Source organism: Neovison vison, chromosome 12 (genome assembly GCF_020171115.1).
Source record: "Neovison vison isolate M4711 chromosome 12, ASM_NN_V1, whole genome shotgun sequence".
In the NCBI taxonomy this organism is placed as follows: domain Eukaryota; kingdom Metazoa; phylum Chordata; class Mammalia; order Carnivora; family Mustelidae; genus Neogale; species Neogale vison.
Genome location: NC_058102.1, coordinates 1572720 through 1578719, shown reverse-complemented (window position 1 = coordinate 1578719; position 6000 = coordinate 1572720).

Below are 6000 nucleotides of genomic sequence, written 5' to 3'. Positions count from 1 at the left end.
AAGGGAAACGTTACATAGATGTGATAGTTTCCAGGGTGACAAGCTGGCTGACAAGCCACCAGCTGGGTGGGGTGGGGGTGGGGGGGACAACCACAGCTGCGTCCTTCTCTCCTCTCCCGGCTCCGGACGCTGGAGTCCACATCAGGCGTGGGCGGCTGCGTCCCCAGCCTCCCTCCCTGGTCCTCACGGTCGTCCCTGCGTGTCTGCATCCTGTTCCTCTTCCTATGGGGACAAAAGTCCCCTCTGCTCAAGGCCACCCATGTGCTCCTTTACCTTAATCTCCCTGTAGAGGCCCCAGCAAGCACAGTCACGACCTAAGTCCCAGCCCACGAGTCTGGGGGACCCAGCTCAGCCCGAGAGCCGTGGGCAGGAAAGACGGTGGCTGCGTCCACGCCGCTGCCCCATTAGACCCTGAGCTACGGGGCGGCTCCGAATCTTCACCCGGTTCCTGACACTTTACCCTGACTCTGACCCCGCACAGGGCTGTCCCTGGAGCAGCCCAGGCCTGTGAGGGGCACCCCACACTGGGGTGGGGCGGAGCAGGACATGCCGTCCCCGGGGCCCGGGGGAGGCTCTGCGTGACCCCAGCCTGACGCCAAGCCCTACAAAGAACGCGGAGCTGTGTGTCTGTCTGCTCTTGTCGCTTTTCCAAAATGAAAATGGCTTTGTTTCTGGACGCTAACAATCCTGGCCATCCTGTCCCGGGTATGACGCACAGCAGGCCCTCCTCTGTGTCCTGTGTCCCCTCTGACCGCGAGGCGGCTCCGTGAGGACCCCTGGCTCGGAGAAGGCATGACATTGCCCTTCGGGAGGGGACGGCGGGGGGGGGGTGCTGTCCATCAGGCTACCGGGTCCCGCTTGTCAACACAGCGCTAAACGGCTTCTTCTTTGTTTACACGACTCAAGAATGATCTAATTAGAAACAGGAAGCGTTTAGAAGTGTACGTGAACCCCCGAAGTAGGGAGAAGGAGAGAGGAGTAGAGAGGAGCACATGAAGCCCAGCCACGGCCCTGCACCCCCCCCCCACCGGCTCCAGGGAGGAGTGGGGACTTTCCCAGGAAACGTGGGGAGGGTGCCCGCACATCGGGGACAGGGGCACAGTCGTCCTCGTGCCCGGGGCCACCGCCCGTCACGGCCCTGAGCGGGGACAGGCCAAGGGCACGTCGCAGCCACATTATGGTGCATTTCGTGATGCAGAGGAATTTACCGCCCATGCAGACAAAGCAGAGATGAATCCTCAAACCATAATTCAAGTGGAAGAAACAAGTCATCAAATGTAGATGTGACATTTGCTTCTATCTTTATAAGGTTCAGAAAGACACAGAAGTCTGCTTTGCTTCTCAGAGAGGTTGACCCTGAAGGAAAACAATCAAGTTACGTCCATAAGCTAGGAGCCTGGTTACCGGGGCAGGAGCACGGCCGTGTGCCCGGGGCGGAGAGCGGAGAGGTGCGCAATGGGCAGCATGGGCGCAGGACAGTCTGGGGCCTGGAAAACCCTGATGACCCACCGCCCTGGGCTGCACAGCCCGGCTGAGCTCCTGGCCTCCCTCGGAGATCCCCCTTCCGTCCCGTCTCGCGGGGCTGACAAGGCTGATCCTGAAGATGAAGGGGGTGGTCTTGTCCTTAGCAACTCTGGGCCATGATTAGCTTCTGCTGTGGTTCTGTTCATGTCCCTACAGGGACACCCGGGAGGTCTGAGCACCTGTGAATGGGACCTTTTCGGGAGTCAGTCTCTTTCTTGCAGCCGTGAGCAGGTCCAGGTGAGGTCACACCAAGGTCTGGAGCAGGGTGGGCACTGAGCCCTGTGACCATGACCGGCCCTCCCTCTGAGCAGGACCCGGACACAGCATTCGGGGCCACCCTTGCGGACTGCGGCAGAGGCCTTCAGGCAAGAGGGGGGAGGGAGGAGATAGCGGGGTCCTCGGACAGAACAGGCTCTGCACAGGCCTTGCCCTAAGACTTCCAGCCCCCAGGACCCTGGAGAGACCAGGTCCCATCCGGTAGGCCACCAGTGTGCGGCCGGTGTTGTGCAGCCCGTGGGAACAGACACCTTGTCTTCTGCACCTGCCCCTTGCGGGTAAAGCCTGCTCTGTCCTGCTCTCTGCCGGCGATCTCAGCACCTGGAACTGCCCAGGCGCACAGCAGGCTGCGGGAAGGGCTGGGCGCGAGGCCCTGGGCTTTGTACCCGCTCTTTTCAGTGGACTCTGTGTGTTCAGCCTTGTTCCATGCGAGTAAATGGAAATGCATCCTGCAATTTCAAAGGGCAGCGGAGATGCCAGAGGGCTGGCAGCCCTTCCCTGCTCGCCGGGCCCGCCCCCGCTGCAGGAGGTCCTGTTGCCCTGGATGGAGAGCCCGTCAGCCCGGCCCCTCACTTAAAACCCCCGGCCTGATGCACCCTCGGCTGGGACGGCCGGTGACCGGAGACCGTAGAAGAGCTCTGTGCCCATTACATGAGCTGCACGTTGCCGAATCCCCTCCGGGACAGCGGCACTTCTCAGAAGCCCCCAGCCCACCGCGGAAGGCCCGCCTTTCCCACGCGGTCAGCGCCCAAACCCCGGATTATCTTCCTTTTAATCTTTGCCAATTTGCTAAGCAGAAAAGGTATCCATCGGGTCTGGTGTTTGGATTTGCATATCTTTGATTACCATTGAGTTTGAACATCTTTTCATATGTTTATTGGCCATTTATGTAAATAAGTCTTCCACGGTTAGGAAAGCCATTGAAAATGCCTGGTGGCCTAGTACCAGGGCCCAGAAAATGGGCCGGGCTGGAGGACAGCGAGGCTCCAGGCCCAGGGCCAAGGCCCGATGGGGCAATTTAGCTGCAAGCCCCCCACCGTGCCTGGTGCCCTGTGCCTCCATAGCACCAGCCACGGCCCCGCACCCTGCCCCCGCTCCCTCCACTCTGCTCAACCAGCCTCCCTGGGGTCCTACAGCTCCCTGAGCTCTGGGAGTTCAGCGCAGTACTGGGAACTTCGCTCTAGGCTAGAGTCCCAGAGCTGCAGGAGCGCCGGGGGCCTCAGCTCAGGCCCAGCTCAGCTCCAGAGACTTTAAAAGCTAAATCTCCAAAAAACAAATGCTTGGCAGCTCGGCAGCTGGCCTCCACCTGGCCTTCTGGACTAGTTGTGTGTGACCAGAGCCTCCCTGTCCTGCCTTGTCCCGAGTTCAGAGCAGGGCCTGGCGGCGTGCGGCGTCCTGCGTGGATGGACCCCGGACCATGACGTCCGGGCAGGCCGGGCTGTGCCAGGGCCCGTGGGTTCTGACATCAGGTGCAGGGGCACCCTCCCCTTCCCTCCTCGGAGCCTCCCTCCTGACCCTCCCCACTGCCAGCACCTCCCCCTGCCACAACTGGGGCCCAGAGGGTAGTTCTCAAACCGACTGAGGCGTCTGATAACCTACAGACCCCCCAGGCCCCGTAGCCCCCTCCCCAAGGTGGGCAGTGGCCGGGAGCTCTAGGCCAGAGGGGCCGGGGCCTGGGCTGTTGGAGGAGGACAGTAAGCTCAGGTCTCCCTCCACCACTGTGTTTGCATTTGGAAGGTGCCGGAAAACAGCCAGGGAGCAGACCCACAGGCAGGGGGAGGGGGCCCTCCCTGGGGCCAGGGAAGGGCTGGGACTTTCTGGATATCTTTCCACCTGGGGAGGGGCCCCTGCCCATTAGAAAAGGGCTCTGTCCTTACGGGATGTACTCAAGTCCCCCCATGGTGCCCAGGGTTGTGGAGACAAGTCCTGACCTCAGGAAATAGTCTCTAACGAATGTCCAGCCGGGGGGGGGGCTGGGGACACACACCTGCTTCCAGAAATGGGAGCCTGTGGGTCGGGGGAGGGAAGCGGGGGCGTGTGTGCGGGCGGGTGGCCACCCCAGCCCCGCTCCGTGCTGCCTGGGCGACTCTTCTCCAAGCTCGACATCATTCCCAATAAAAACCAGCCCGTACACTCCCTGCCTGCACGCTTGGTGCTCGAGACCTGGGGGGGTGTGGCTGCCAGTTTCGGTGGTCCTGGCCCCCAGCTTGTCCCAGGGGGTGGGGATTCCCGGTCTTGCTGGCCAATGCTGTCTTCTTCCCTGTCATGGGTCTGGCGACCCTTCCCCATGGCCCCCACCTGCCCTCGCCGCCTGCCACCGTCTGAGTCGTCCGAGTCGTGGCACACGTGGATGCTCTGACCCCAGGGGCGCCGTGTCGGGAGGCAGTGGCCCCAGTCCCTCAGGACCGGTGTCCTTGTTAGAAGAGCGGGAGCCTAGAGCTCTGTCTTGGCCACGTGAGCACAGAGAAGGCAGGCGTGAGCTCCGCACGAACCAGCAGTACCGGCATTCTGGCGGGGACCGGAGGCCGAGCACGGCGGGAGAAGTTCGTGTCCGCACTGGTCTGTGGTACTTCTCCGTGGCTGAGCAGACAGCCTGGGAGCCCCAGACTCTGCCCCCGGCCCCGTGCCCTCTCAACCACGCCGGGACTGCCCGCCCTGTGTCCTTCGCCCCATGTCCACGGAGGGCGTCCCAGGCCCTGGGGCCGAGGTTAGGCGTCCCGAGTAGGGTGATGGGGGTGCGCTGGGCCGGCGAGGGTGGTCTGCAGGGAAGGCTCCTGGGAGAGAACCGCTCAGAGATGGACCTTCCAGAGCGGAAAGCCTAGGGGAGAGGAGGAGTCCGGGCACTGGGGGGAGGGGGTGCAGCGCTGGGGGCAGGGCGGCATCGGCGTGGCCCTGACCCTCCACCAGCCGCTCCTGGAGGCTGGGCTGCACCTGGCGCTCTAGGCCTCCATTGTGGGCCTCCCACAAGCCAGAGATCGGGGTGCCCTCATGCCCCTGGAGGCAGGGCCACAGGCGCTGGACGCTTGAACCCGAGGAGGGAGGGACGCTGACACCGGTTCATCAGGGAGCTATGCCTGGCAAGGGGCCTGTGGCCGGGGCCAGGGCCGTGAGGCCGGGTTCACTCCGGCTAATTGTGTGCAAGACTAGACACTCCCTCTCCAAGTAACAGCGCCAGGAATGGATTTTCCGTAACTGCGAGTCTGGAGGCCCTGTGCAGGGCCGACGGGAGCCGTTTGTAGACAACAGGCAGGGTGGCCGCAGGTCCGCCAGGTTCCCCACTGCAAGGCAGTCCCCCAGAGACAGGATTCATCTTCTCTGTCACCCCTGCCCTGAAGTCCCATTTCATACCGTGATGGCTGGTATCCATTAATGGTGCATAAAGCCTCCCCCACAACGGAGGGCCTGTCCTGCAGGAGGGGCCATGGGGGGAACACGGGGATGGGGAAGGTGGCTGCAGGCCGGGGGGGGGCAGACAAGAGGAAGCCACAGGCCCTCCTAGCCAGCAGATAGTCTCACACTGAGAGAACTCAGAGCCTCCCTCTGTCTTTGGGGTTAGGGACCTCCCCAGGGGCCCCAGAAGCAGGACCTTGGTGTGGCCTCCTGGCCCAGACAAGAGGGTCAGGGTCCCGTGGCCCTCGATGAGGCACATGGGACCCCGCCTCCCCAGTCATCAGAGTGCCAGGGCGCCCTTCCTGGCGGGGTTTGTGCTTGCTCCCTCTGTGGCCTGTATCTTCTGACTCGGGTCCCCGAGACCCACGCCCATGGCAGGGGTCCGTCAGGCAGGAAGAAACACTTCCTGGAGCCGTCCTTCCCACGGGCCGCTGCTTCTGCAGACCGAGTTGAGGACTTGGGGGAGGGTGTCCAGCCAACACACGATCACGACCGGTCCGAGGGCCGTGGGCACCGTGACTGAAGTCCCCATGCAGAGAATTGCAGGCAGAGGCCGGAGCTCGTCCAAAGACCCTGTGGTGTGGTGGGCACTGGGGGAGAGAGGAGCACCAGGCTCAGGGCAGTGGGAGGGGAGCGCGCCGGGGAGCTCCGTGGGCCTGGTCAGGAGGAGGAGCCCGCAGAAGGAGCAGGGCGGAGAGGAGGAAAGGCCACGTTCAAGGTGGAGGGTCCAGGGAGAGCCCCAGCTTCCCGCCACCGGGAGAAGGCGACCCTGTGTCCTGAGCAGGGTGGGGAGTCTAAGAGGCGGGAGAC